General features: G+C 46.6%; 1 protein-coding gene across 4 annotated transcripts in view; it reads right to left on the reverse strand.

Annotated features, from left to right (window-relative positions):
• Positions 1-14,619, reverse strand: part of CAMTA1 (calmodulin binding transcription activator 1) — a 690,484-nt gene that overhangs the window by 367,308 nt on the left and 308,557 nt on the right. The window lies entirely within an intron of this gene.

The following is a 14,619-nucleotide window of genomic DNA, read 5'->3' on the forward strand; positions in this document are numbered from 1 at the left end:
GCTGTTGACTACCCTGCTGCCTGTTCTTTTGCCTGAGCTCATCTCAGATACGGCATCGAGGACTCCCAGGATTGTAGACCTGAGGGGGTTCAATTTCCACACTAATGAGGTTGTAGCCCATTAATAAAATTTCTGCTTTGACATTATGGCTGCTTTGAGCCCCAGCATCTCCAGGTAAGGCTGGGAAAGACCCCTGTCTGGTACCTTGGAGAGCAGCTGCCAGTCAGTGTAGGAGATCAGTTTCCCCAGTATTTGGTGCCCTCCAAATGTTTTTGCCTCCAAAACCCATCATCCCTGACTGTTGGCCATGCTGGGTGGAGCTGGTGGGAATTAATAATCCAGAACACCCAGAGGGCACCAGGATGGCGCCGACCACACTGGTGGCCAAGGGTACAATGGCACCAGCCAGCTTCCTAAATTCGGGATGCCTACGCTCAGGGAATCACCACTCCTTCCTAAGCCACAGATCATATAATTGTGGACACAACCAAAGCATTATGAAATCATTCATCTTTAGCTGCCGGCGAAACAGGAACAGTTTGGGTGACTTCCCGAAAGGATAACCAACGCCACTGAGTTTGCTGCCAACCACCTCCCCATCACCATCTTTGCTGCACTGTTTCGTTTGGCTTAATGGGTTTATGAACCACTTCTTAATAAAACATTCTTTGCCAAGTAGGGCACAATAAGAAAATGACCGATACAAATAGCATTTAGAAACAGCAATGTTTTATCATGATGATCGAAGAAGTCAGCACAAAAGCCATCAGCCCAGCCCAGCACAAACTCAGCACCCAAAGATACTCCACCAAAAGCTCTGGGAGAACTTGGAAACTGTTGAGGGATGGAGTCAGTCTAGCCTCCCAAGCAGTTGGATTCCACATGATGTCACCATTGAGAAACCCCAAAGCAGCCAGGGACTCTGAAGTAGATTGCTATGTGCAAGCAGAAGCTCGGTGCAGGTGGCCTACAGGTAACCTAGGCCCAACCCATTGAGGGATTTAAAGATGACTACCAGCCTAGGGTGGCGGTTCAAATCCCCATGACCGGGTGAGCTCCCGTTGCTCGGTCCCTGCTCCTGCCAACCTAGCAGTTCGAAAGCACAAAGTGCAAGTAGATAAATAGGTACCACTCTGGCGGGAAGGTAAACGGCATTTCCGTGCATTGCTCTGGTTTGCCAGAAGTGGCTTAGTCATGCTGGCCACATGACCCAGAAGCTGTACAGCAGCTCCCTCGGCCAATAAAGCGAGATGAGCGCTGCAACCCCAGAGTCGTCCGTGACTGGACCTAATGGTCAGGGGTCCCCTTTACGCTTTACCAGCACTGAACCACTGTGCCAAGCAGTGTCCTCTGTGGCTAGGAGTGCCTTTTACTAGCTGTGTTTGGTTTGCCAACTATGGCCATTCCTGGACAGGAATAGACTGACCACTGCAGTCCATGCATTCAAAACCTTGAGCCTGAATTACTGCAATATGTTCTATATGGAGATGCCCTTGGTCTGGTTTAGAAGCTCCAGCTGACGCAGAAGATGGTGGCCAGACTGCTGGTGGAAGCTTCTGCTTGTGGGACACCATTGTTAAAGTGCCAGCATTTACTACAAGGCCAGTTTCAAGGTCCTTGCATACAAAGCCCTGAACAAATTAGGTCCAGGATACCTCGAGGGCCACCAGAAGCTCAGTCACTGAGTTCACTGGCAGGAGCATCGCTGGTCATTCTCCAATTGGTGAGGCTTATTTGATAACAGCAAGAAACTGAGCTTTATGTCTTCAGTCCAGTCCTGTGGAACACCCTGCCAATAGAGATTCAGTGGGTGCCTTCTGTTATAACTTTTAAACTCCTGCTGAAATCTTTTCTATAATGCCAGGCCCATGCAGGCAATTAAGACTCCATTGTTCCATAAAGGTAAACTGATGTCTGTTTTTAACTTGATTTATGGTTTCCTTGTACAGTTTTATATTTTACTGTTGCCTTGATATATTTGGGGCGGGGGGAGAGAGAGAGATGGGACTGCAAACCAAAATTAAAATATGCAGTTTCTCGTGATGTACTGGTGTACAGACATTTTAACAAATAAATAAATTAAATAGTACAATCCTCGTGCAAATTCTTCTGGACGGCTGCATTTTGCAGCACGTGAAGTTTAAGAACTGTCTTCAGAGGCAGCCCCCCCCGGGCTAAAGGCAGCGCTTTTGCTATCAGCCTATCCCTGGGCCGAGTCACGGACGTGAACTGCCTGCCATTTGGAGCATTAGCAGTGAAGGAGACTTGTTGATTAATGTGAGCAATTCAAGCAGATTAAGGAGCCACTTCACCCCGAGCAAGGGAACCTTTCGAGTTGCTCGACTGTCTCTGGCCACATGGAAGCCATCGGTTTTTCCAGGCGTCAAACGCACAGCCTGGGTTGAGGGAGAAATTCCGTTCTGTTTTTGCATCGAGCCAACCTGCCTAACTCGCACTTCTGGGAACAATAATGAACGGAAGAGCACCGATCCTCTGGAATTCACGCTTCTCTGGATTTGGCAAAAATCTAACCAGAATTGTGTATATTGGGGGGGGGGGGCAAAACTGCATGCCAAACTGAATATATTAGGGGGGGGAATGCCCTAAAATGCTGGTTCCCCAGGCCACATGTGGCTTGGGTGGGGGAAAACTCATTCAGCCCCCTTCATCTTACTTGCTCATTCACCAGTCTGCAGAATCAAGCTTCTCTTCCACATGGGAATGAGGGAAAGAGTGAAGGGTCTGGGGCTGCTGGATCAGGTGCCTTCTTTTAGGTCCTCAGTGGCCAAAACCTCTTTCTCCTTACTTTGAAAGTTCAAGGAACTACGTAATTGGAGGCCTCGGAACGCATAAGACACCATGAAGAGCAGCAGTTGCTCCCGCTACCATGTGCTGAGTCCTGCTAGCCTGCTCCAAACCACACCTTTGTTCCCAAGCATTGCACTGCAAGGACACCCAGCTGCACCCCTCCAACCCCCCCCCCCACTAAGGGCCAAAGTAATGCTCTCAGCAGCCTCTGTGTGGAGCAGTGTGGGGCCTCTACTTCTGCTCACTGTTGGAGTCACAGAATCACAGAAACTGCAGAGTTGGAAGGGATCTCTAGAGTCATCTAGTCCAACCTTCTGCAATGCGGGAATAACAGCTAAAGGATGCCTTACAGATGGCCATCCAGCCTCTGTTTAAAAACCTCCAAGGAAGGAGTGCCCACCAATTTTATATTCCAGTTGTTCTGTTTTACAAACTCTTCTCTGTAATCCCTGCCCTTTCCTGCCTTCACCCAGATCTTTGGGCCCAGAAATGATTGAGTTGCAAGGACAAAAAAAAAAAAAAAAACCCAACCCAGATATTAAAAGGGAGGGGGGACCAACAACCACCTGCGACCCAGTTTAGAACTCTTGTTGAGGGTGGGAGGTTTTTTCCTAATTGTCGTCAGAGGAGACTCATAAACAGTAGCCCAAATAAGATGTGCTCTGAGCGTTACGTGTGCGGCTGCTGCGCCAAGAATTAACATGTATTTTTTGCTTCCAGAAATGAAGTTATTGCTCCCCCAAGTTAAAAACCACCACTTTTCCCCCCGCCTCAAAATAATCAGATAGAAAGGAGCAAGAGTTTCCAGGCGAGATTGTGTCTAAAGGGACATGAAGAGGAGTAAGTAAGTATTTAATTGCACCGCAGTTTTGATTTCTACATTATCCCGCTGACAGGTTCTCAAGAGGCCGGAAAAGACGGGGGGGGGGGGAGAGAGAGAGAGTTGCGGTGAATCTCTTAAGTGTGGCTGAGCTGCTTGCAGGAGGTTTCTTGAGCTGGTGACAATCCCAGGCGATTCTAGCTAGAGAACTGCTCCCCCAGAGTGAGCAGGAGAAGAAGCGGAGAGCAATTCTCAAGGGGCAGCCTTCCTTTCCCCTCCTTCCCCCCCTCCTACCAGAGGCTCCCACTTCCTGAAAAGATTGCTCAGGTTATTTTGATAGCTGCAGACAGGAGATGTCTGTGAAGAATGATAAACCACTGGAGATTAAAAGAGAAGCTGGCCTCAAAACGGATGCTCTTTCCGGGTAGGTTTAAACTGGGAGACAGAAGCCGAAGGTGACCTCTTTGCATCAGGGTGCAGCGCCCCCTGCTGGCTGGGAGGGGACCCTGGACACAGGGCCCTCTGAGGGGAGGGGGCAGCCCCACCACCACCTGGGCCACACTCCCTCCTCCGCATGAATCTGGCTCTTCACTGTCTCTCCCTACCTGAACCAAGTAAAAAAGATAATGCCCACCTGGACCTTCTTGGGCTAGGTAGAGATGGCATGGAGGAGGCCTTGTATTCCTTGGAGAATCGCCTTGAATGGGAAAACACTCAGCTCACACACATGCACTTGCCAGGATCGGACATCCTCCCCCACCTTGGACATCCAAAACCAGGCTGACAAGACCCTCCAAGTGTCCCTATTTTCTAGGGACAGTCCTGGTTTTACAGAAGCTGTTCTGGTTTCTGTGTTGATCCCGGAATGTCACACTTTTCTTTAGGACGTCCGTATTTTTATTGGAGACATGTTGGAGGGTATGGAGTTATGCAACCCATGAACCAAGGAGACATATAACCTTTACAAGACACCTGAAGGCAGCCCTGTATAGTTTTATTTTATACACACACACACACACACACACACACACACACACACACACACTGGAAGCCGCCCAGAATGGCTGGGGCAACCCAGTCAGATGGGCGGGATATAAATAAAAGTATTATAATAGTTATTATTACTGAATAGGACGTCCAGCGCTGTGGGTTAAACCACAGAGCCTAGGGCTTGCCGATCAGAAGGTCGGTGGTTTGAAGGCCTACTGGGAAATGATCTATAATGAAATTAAGAAAATCCTTAAGTGGACATTTGCAAAGAAACCGGAGGCTTTTCTCTTGGGCATGGTAGGCCAAATGATTCCAAAGAAAGATAGAACATTTTTTATGTACGCAACAACAGCAGCAAGAATTCTTTTGGCAAAGTACTGGAAGACTAAAGAACTACCTACTCTGGAAGAATGGCAGACCAAGGTGACTGAATTTATGGGACTGGCAGAGATGACCGGCAGAATTCGTGACCAGAGGAGAGAGACAGTGGAAGAGGACTGGAAAAAATTTAAAATTTATCTTAAAAATTGTTGTAAAATTTCGGAATGTTAAGATGTCAAGGGATTTGATATAAAGAATTACAGCTGTAAAAATTTAAGCTTAAGAAAATTTTAAAGAGAATTAAATATAAAAATGGATGAAGGATTGCTAAAAAATTTTAAAACAAGGATGCAGCGAAGGGGAGGTATGGGGAAGTCGTGTTATGTTTGTTTGTTTTTTGTTTATGTTGTAAAATTAATAAAAATTATTTTAAAAAAAAAAAAAAGATCAGAAGGTCGGTGGTTTGATTCCCCGTGACGGGGTGAGCTCCCATTGCTCAGTCCCTGCTCCTGCCAACCTAGCAGTTCAAAAGCACAAAGTGCAAGTAGATAAATAGGTGTCGCTCTGGTGGGGAGGTAAACGGCGTTTCCATGCGCTGCTCTGGTTCACCAGAAGCAGCTTAGTCATGCTGACCAGATGACCCGGAAGCTGTACACCGGCTCTCTCAGTCAATAAAGTGAGATGAGCGCTGCAACCCCAGAGTTGTCCGCAACTGGACCTAATGGTCAGGGGTCCCTTTACGTTTACCTGTTTTTATCACAGAAATATTGGGAAGGATGGGTATGATGGAGGAAGGAGTCCTAGCTGAAAGGGAAAGCTGAGAGGGAGAGGCTGAACTCTGGAAACAAAGCCTTATGACGAACAGTTGAGGGAGTTGGGTATGTTTAGCCTGGAGAAGAGAAGACTGGTTTATGTGTGACATGGTATCCATTTTCAAATATCTGAAGGGTTGTTAACATGGAAGATGGTGCAAACTAGCTTTCTGCTGCTCCAGAGGTTAAGTCCCAAGACAATGCTTGAACACTAGGTGACTCTTCTAGACAGGGAAAGGCAGCTGAGCAATGGTACCCAATCTCTAGAGCGGATGGGCTCTCCCTTTGCTGGAGGCCTGCAGGGCTTTCTTCGGGGTAGCCCCAGACCTCTGGAATCCCCTCCCAAATTATATCCAGCCTGCCCCCCCCCCACTGCTGACATTTTCAAGCAACGGGCAGCGGCAGTGTGGTTCTATGCAGAATTTTACTGCTGCGGCTTTACGGTTGTGTTTTATTTTATTTGCTGGTTTTAAAATTTGGTTTATTATGATTATGCTGTTTTTATTATCGCTGTTGTAACCCTCGAGATGCCCTCTTTCTGAGGAGGGGGGGTCAGGGTATAAATCTACCCCCTACATAAATGTGCAAACACACATGCCTACAGGGGCCAGATCGACCCATTATTTACCTGGGCTTTTGTGTGAGTTTAAGTGACTGATTAATCAACTCAGCTTCTGGTTTTTAATCGGCTTGTGGCCGTTCCCTTTTAACGTGGATGTTTGTTTTCCCTGTTATCTTACTCGCTTTTTAATGTCCTGCGAAGCCACCTCGAGAACTACAGTTAGTAGGCAGGATATAAATATTTTAAACCATGGTAATAAATGATAATAATATTGCAGCAGCTCCTGGGGCTTGGCAAAGCATCTCTCTATGCTTTGCACACAAGACAGAGAGTTTTCCCCGTGCTTGGGGTGCAGAGTCCCTGTGAGGAGTGTCCCTGATTGCTTGCTTGAGGGGGGAGGGTAGTTTCCCCCACCCCAACTCTCTACAATGTGACCCAGGCGAGCTATCTCAGGACCCTCCCCCCAGTGTCCCTATTTTCCAGAGACAGTCCCCGATTTACAGAAGCTGTCCCGGTTTCTGATTTGATCCTGGATTGCCCCACTTTTCCTTAGGATGTCCCTATTTTCATGGGAGAAATGTTGGAGGGTATGGTAGGACACTCCTACTTCCATCAGAGAAATGCTGGGTGGTATGAAGTTATGCAACACCCCACCCCCCCTCCACAAGCCAATGAGATAAGTTATTATACAACCTTTGTCCCTGGCAGCACTGTACAGGGAAGTGTTTTAATGTTTAATGTTTTATTATGCTTTTATATATGTTGGAAACGGCCCAGAGTGGTTGGGGCAACCCAGTCAGATGGGTGGGGTATAAATATTAATAATAATAATAATAATAATAATAATAATAATAATAATAATAATAATAATAATTGACTAGGACGTCTCTATTTTCATCAGAGAAATGTTTGGGGATATGCATTGGATGACTTTAAGAGAGGATTGTACAGATTCATGTAGGAAAAGGCTACTTGCTATGCTGGTCATATTCTGCCTCATTGGTCAGAGGAAGAAATGCTTCTGAATACCAGCTATTGGAAGCCACAGAGAGGGGAGAGGGTTCTTATGTTCAAATTCTGCTTGTCGGCCAGTGTGAGAACACAAAGCTGAACTAGATGGGCCACTGGCCTGATCCAACACGCTCTTCTTATGTTCTTGACATTTTGCTGCAGGTCCCACATGTAATCTTGGAGCCTGCATCCTGAATGTTGTGGAAAGGCCCTCTCCACTGAACCCATGCCTGGAGAGGCAGGGGAATTCCCAAAGCCCCGGGTTCCATCTTTAAGAAGACTCAGTGTAGACCAGACCAAAGGCTTATCTAGTGCAACTTCCCATTGCCCTGGAAGTCATAGAAAGGGGAGGGTGCTCTTGTGCTCAGATCCTGCTTGCAGGCTTCCTAAAGACATCTGGTTGGTTGGCTACTGTGAAAACAGGATGCTGGGCGAGATGGCCCACTGGCTTGATCCATCAGGGCCCTGATTATGTTCTTAGGTTGAGTTCGCTGGCACAGCCACAGCTTTTCATCAGCTCATCTGTGCCCCCTGAGACCTGGTTTTTGCTGGACTGATGTGTTAAGAATAATCATAATAATTTTTTATTTATACTCTGCCCTTCCCGGTTCAGAAAACCGGGCTCAGGGCAGCTAACAACAAATTTAAAACACTTAATTGATGCAACAAAAAAAACAGCATAAAATACAATATAAAACATGAATAACAATAAATTTAGAATTCAAAAATCAATTTAGGGGGGAAATCCATCCAATAAACATTAGATGATCACCAGGGCTAGCTGGCTAAATTAGTCCTATTTGGGCCAGCGTGGAGACCAGGGGAGAATTAGCTGTGGGATCCCAGAGCGGGTAATCTTCATAAAAAGGGGAGGAGGAGGGAAGAAAGGGGAATAAAAGATCAGGCTAAGTTCAAATTGAAGTTTAGAGCTGCGGGGTCACTTCTGCATGTAGCAAAGGGGGCAACTGCCCCATACACCAGATCATTGCAGGCAGCTTCTGCTTTCTACTGCTTTTGCAGTCCGTCTGGTGAAAGCTGCTAAAACTTCTGTGTCCCCCTGCACTCTCCTCTTCCGCCCACTGTCTCCCACCCCGCAGCTACCGCCCTCGGCTCCTCGCACAGTTTGCAGCTGTGCTCCAGCATCAATTACTCAAACAACTTCAATCCATCCAGACACTAATGTCATTAGTCTAGCGAGATCCTTTTGGAATAATTTACATAGGAAACTCGCCTTTCCATGCTAAATGAAAAATGGTCCGCTTTTAGTGAATGGGATTTGAATTACAATCCCCACCACATGTGGTTCGGCTTTATTCGTGCTATTTATTAAATGAGGGGAGGGGGAGGGGGGAAAGGTGAAGCAGTCAATTACAAAGCAATTACCAATGCCTTTATTGGAAACTTGATACCGCACACGGAATATTACGCCTTGCAGCAGAGGAAGGAGGGAGGGCCACGGCCTTGATTCACGCAGAGCCTTCGCTCAGGAAGGTCAGCCAAGTAAACCAGAAACTTCATGGCAGGGGGCCTGTTGCATGGGGAGGGGGAGGGGGTGCCTGGGACTAGACAAGTACGGGAGGAAACGGAGATCTGCAGCGTCAGCATGCAGAGCGAAGCCCCAGCTTTGGCCAGGCAGGCTGCAAAATTTAGAGCTGGCCCAATATTTTCTGCAAGGGTGTTTGGGATGGAAGGGGTAAAAATGGCCCCGAAGACAAAGTAAGGTTGAAATTTCTCTAAACTTAGGAATGGGACGTAATTAAAATGAAAGGTGGCAGACTCTCCTTCACTGGAGGTTTTTAAAAAGAGGTTAGAAGATAGAAGATAGAACCATAGAATTGGAAGGGACCGCAAGGATCATCTAGTCCAACCCCCTGCAATGCAGGAATCTTACCCAGCATGAGGCTCAAACCCACGACCCTGAGATTAAGAGTCTCATGCTCTACTGACTGAGCTATCCTCTGCCACCATTGGATGGTCTTCTCTCAGAGATTCTTTAGCTGTGGTTTCTGCATTGCAGGGAGCTAGACTAGACGGCACATGGTTTCTCTTCCATTGCCCACAGTTCTGTGGTTCTACTATGGAAGCAACGCCAGACCCTCCAAGTGCCCCTATTTTCCAGGGACAGTTGCAGATTTACAGAAGCTATCCCAGTTTCTGATTTGATCCTGGGATGTCCTGCTATTAGGACGTCCCTATTTTCATCAGAGGAATGTTGAGGGAATGGAGTTATGCAACCTCCAAGCCAAGGAGATAAGTCACTGTACAACTTACAGAAGGCATCTGAAGGCAGCCCTGTATAGGGAAGATTTTTAAATGTTTAATGATTTATGTGTTAAAAGCTGCACAGAGGGGCTGGGGCAACCCACTTAGATGGGTGGGGTATATTTATTATTATTAGTAGTAGTAGTATTGAATAAGGGATGCGGGTGGCGCTGTGGATTAAACCACAGAGCCTAGGGCTTGCTGATCAGAAGGTCGGCGGTTCGAATCCCCGCAACAGGGTGAGCTCCCATTGCTCAGTCCCTGCTCCTGCCAACCTAGCAGTTTGAAAGCATGTCAAAGTGCAAGTAGATAAATAGGTACCACTCTGGCGGGAAGGTAAACGGTGTTTCCGTGCGCTGCTCTGGTCCGCCAGAAGCGGCTTAGTCATGCTGGCCACATGACCCAAAAGCTGTATACCGGCTCTTTTGCCAATAAAGCGAGATGAGCGCCGCAACCCCAGAGTCATCCATGACTGGACCTAATGGTCAAGGGTCCCTTTACCTTTACCTAGTATTGAATAGGACGTTCCTATTTTCATCGGAGAAATGTTGGAGGGTATGCAACTCTCCCCCCACACCCACATGCTACAAGGTCCGTCTCGCTCAGTTGTGTTTCCCAGATCTTCCTTCCAAAAGCCAGCCCCCAATTCCCCCACGTTCATGGGAAATTGAAAAGGGTGTAATATGAAGTGGGAGCGTTATGCAAGACCCCATGTACATGGTCAGCATCCCCACCAACACCAGGGACACTTTCAGTGGCAAAATGCAACTCTCCCCGAGACCACCACAGAGAGCCATGACTGGAAGTCTGTGTGGACCATGTGGCCTGACTTAAGAAAGCTTGGTGTGTTGTAGCCTGGACAAGATGGAGAGAGTGACTGGGAAACGGGACCAGATGATGTGAAGGTCTTTAATGTGGGCCCCTTCCTGGAGCTAAGCAGGTCTGCGTCTGGTCAGTGCCCAAGTCAGAGACCTCCTGGGAACCACACATAGCATGACTCTGTGCAGCAAGATGGAAGGAAGTCAGGACATATGTGTATGGTATCATAAATAAATAAAACCTTGCAAGGTGTCAAAGAACCAGGTTGTGGGGAGAAGAGTCTGCCGTAGTCCTACAGCGAGAAGCAGCAACAGTTCAGAAAGAAAATGCACCACAAGGCGAATGTGTGTTTGTTTGCATGCCTTTGAGAAGGCGCAAACCTCAGAGCTGCAGCACTTCACCTTTCGCTCAGCACAAAAGCATCCTTTGTATTCTGCCTGGGATGCTGCTGTAGCCTTGCCAGGAAGACAGGTGACAGGTTTAGGAGAAGCAAAGCACCCTTGGCCTTGCCGATCTTGCAAAGAGGAGACCTGAGCCATCTGGGCAGAGTCGCTTTAGCAGCCCTCAGGCACTTCCGATTAAAGGACAGGCAGACAAAATGCTTTGCCTCCCGGAACAAGCATAGAGAGGAATTTTAAAAAAAAAACCTTCTTGTGTTAAAAAGAAAATGAGAGGCGGGGGGAGGAAGAGATGGTCAAAAGGGTTTGTGGACCCAGTGAAAGACAGGTGCCTGGGTGAGCTAGCTTTCCTTCTTACATTGCAGCGCAGAATTGTTCCAATAACAAAGAAAACGGACATTAATTAAAAACAGGGTCAGGAGCATCCAGTTCCTGGTGTGGGTGCAGATGGTGCACGTTCAATTTGTACTCCTAGATGCTTGTCTTATAAACCTAGGTACTGAAAGGATGGGCCAAACGGTGGGAGTGTCCCAAAATTCAACTATTCTGGACAACAGCCATACAAGAAATATGTAAAATAACTAAGCAAGTAATAGACATCACCCCAGAATTGGCCCTACTAAACATCTTCCAAGACAACAATGCCCATTTACACCACAAAGAACTTATAACCCACCTGCTCTCAGCAACCAGAAACATCATAACCAGACACTGGAGAGACCTGTCAGGAGTAAGCATGGACCAATGGTACCAAATAGTATGGGAAACAGCCTTACTAGAAAAATTAACTAATAAACTGAAACTGACACGGGGACAAACAGAAGAAGACGCCTTCACCCCGGTATGGCTCCCCTTTATCACATACACAGCCCAACAGGACAACGACAATAATCCACCAACAGCATACAAATCAATATGGCTAACCTGATCCAAAACACCCGCCCACCTCACTCACACACGAAAACAAAGATCACCACAGCCAATCACAAGCAAACAATCACACCCTAAACCAACCCCAACCTCTCTCACCACCAAAGGAACACAAGTGAACAACACAAGCAACGCTGACACCAAACTCTACATACATTAAACATAATAGAAACACCGCCACCCGACCCCACCCCCATCCATCCGCCCTCTCCCCACCCCCCTTTCTTTTTTCTTTCTGTTTTCTTCTCCCCCTAATGCCTCAGCAAATGAAACGGATTTGTAAAAACGTTACATGGAAGAAGAAGAAGGGAAAAAAAAAAAAACGAGGCACTACACTTCTGTAAAACAAGAAAATCCTTAATAAAAAATATTTTTTTAAAAAAAAAAAAAAAAAGGATGGGCCAAACAGCTGAATGAGACCTGAGGTTTTATGAATGGAAGATGTGGCTTTCTCAAGGGCTCCTGTGGGAATTTTCAGGTGACCAATTAAAGTAGAGAGAGGAGCCTATGGCTGGAACAGATGTCGCCTGACACCCAGGAACAGCTCAGAGCCTTCTGCCCAGGCAAGGGAGGCACAAATCTTCCATTTTGATTTCTCTTATTTCCTGTTTTTTCCAAAAATTCATTGGCATTTTAGTTCATGTTTCTCCTAAAAGAGGTACCGGTATCTTTGCATATACCTTCGTCCAACACAGTTCAACAATCCATGTTTCATAATACTATGCATTTTTTAAAAATATTACTATTAAAATCATTAAATTCCTTCCAGTAGCACCTTAAAGACCAACTGAGTTAGTTCTAGGTATGAGCTTTCGTGTGCATGCACACTTCTTCAGATACACTGATACTTCAGTGTATCTGAAGAAGTGTGCATGCACACGAAAGCTCATACCTAGAACTAACTCAGTTGGTCTTTAAGGTGCTACTGGAAGGAATTTTTTTATTTTGTTTTGACCATGGCAGACCAACACGGCTACCTATCTGTAACTATTAAAATCATGGGACTCAAGGTGGTTTACAGATAAAAACAAAAGCCAGTGAAAAAAACGGGGGGGGGGGAATCAATCATTTAAAAATAATTAAACAATGATAGAATCAAAACTATATACAAACATAGAGTACAGTGGTACCTTGGTTTACAACCATAATCCGTTCCGGAGGTCCGTTTGTAAACCAAAACAGGTTGTAACCCAAGGCGCACTTTCGCCAATGGGACCTCCCCCCCAAAATTGTTCGTAATTTAAAAAAATGGGGGTTGTCATCCTAAAAAAGGTTGCAAACTGGAACATGCACTTCCGGGTTTCACGTGTTTGTAATCCAAAACATATGCAAACCCAGGTACCACTGTATTTTTAAAACATACCAATGATTACAATAAAAACACCACGGCACCAGCCCTTTTAACTAAAAGCAGTCAGTTCCCCAAAGCCTGTTGGAACAAGGTCTCCTAGTGGAAGGACAACAAGGAGGGAGCCAGTCTAGCTTCTCCAGGAAGGAATTCTCCAAAGCCTGGGTGCAGCCACCAAGAAGGCCCTCTCCCACTTTCCCACCAAGCGTGCCTGTGAAGGTAGCAGGACCAAGAGAAGGGCTTCCCCAAAAGATCTCAAAACCCAAGTAGGGTCAAATGAGGGAATATAGTATATCACATCACTTGGGCCTAAGCCATGTAGGGTTTTTATAGATCACAACCAGCACTTTGAATTGTGCCCTGAAACAGACTGGAAGCCAGTGCAGCTATTCTAGAAAGGGAGTCAGTATTCTCCCAAGAACCAGCTACGGCCAGCAATTTGGCTGCAGCTCTTTGAGCCAGATGAAGTCTCAAAGGCAGCCCCATGTAGTTACAGTAATCTAAACAGGATGTAACTACAGTAAGGCAGGTATGAGCCCAGGAGAGCATGCCCAAACTGCAAACTTCAATGGTAGAATTACCCCCCCCCTCCAGCACAGGCTGAATCCCTATTCCCTATTCTGCCTTCCAACTGACCAAATAGTATGTCTACTAATAAATGCATTTTTATTCTCAAAACCAAAAGAAAACACATTTTCGCATACTTTTTTTTTGATTTGGCGAACTGCATCACAATTCAGAAAAAGTCTGCATTTCAGAGATTTTGCAAGGGGTTATTTCAGAAGGTGCAAATTAGGGGAGGGGGTTTGCACCTTAAAATGCAAAACAAATTTCTCTCCCTTACCCGCTTCCCTAGCCTGGCCTGTTGCAAAAGCCACAGGAAGCAGAGCAGGTTGATTCCGTTTCGACCATATTCTAATGAGATGCTAGGAGCCTCTTTTTCCCCTTGGGCTGGCTTCAAGCCATGCCAGAGGTGCTTTTGGAGCACCATATCCTTACCCTACCCATATCTCAGAATTGGAATATGAGATGTGTAAGGGGGACCAACATGTGGGGAGCAACTGCAGAGAAACTGCAAGGAATTCATTACTTCACCTGGGCAAGAAATCTCCAAAGCGGCCTCAAATGCTTTTGGCAGAACTCTGGGTGGGTGGGTGGGTGGGTGGGTGGGGGTGACTTGGTTCGAGACATGCCTGCTGCTTGGGAGTGGGCAAGCCTGGAGACATAAGTCAGGCAGAGAGATGCAACGGGCACCCTCTCGCTATCCAAACATTCATTTCCATCCCTGAAAATGCTGTGACGATTTCATCCAAGCTGGGTCTTTCAAATTCCCCTTGAGATTTTGCTTCGGGCAGAATTAGGCAGCCTCAAAGCCAGGCTGGAAAATCCATATTTTACACTCCCAGCAGATGACAAGGCTCCCAATTCTCATGTACCTGCTCTGCATTTGCAGCATATGCAACGGAGCGCAAGCGAAGGCTAGCTTGCCGGAAGGCGGATTTGGAAGAGACACATGGCTGTGTGTCACGGGCCACACA

The sequence above is a fragment of the Podarcis erhardii genome (assembly GCF_964252035.2).
Source record: "Podarcis erhardii genome assembly, chromosome: 7".
Classification (NCBI taxonomy): domain Eukaryota; kingdom Metazoa; phylum Chordata; class Lepidosauria; order Squamata; family Lacertidae; genus Podarcis; species Podarcis erhardii.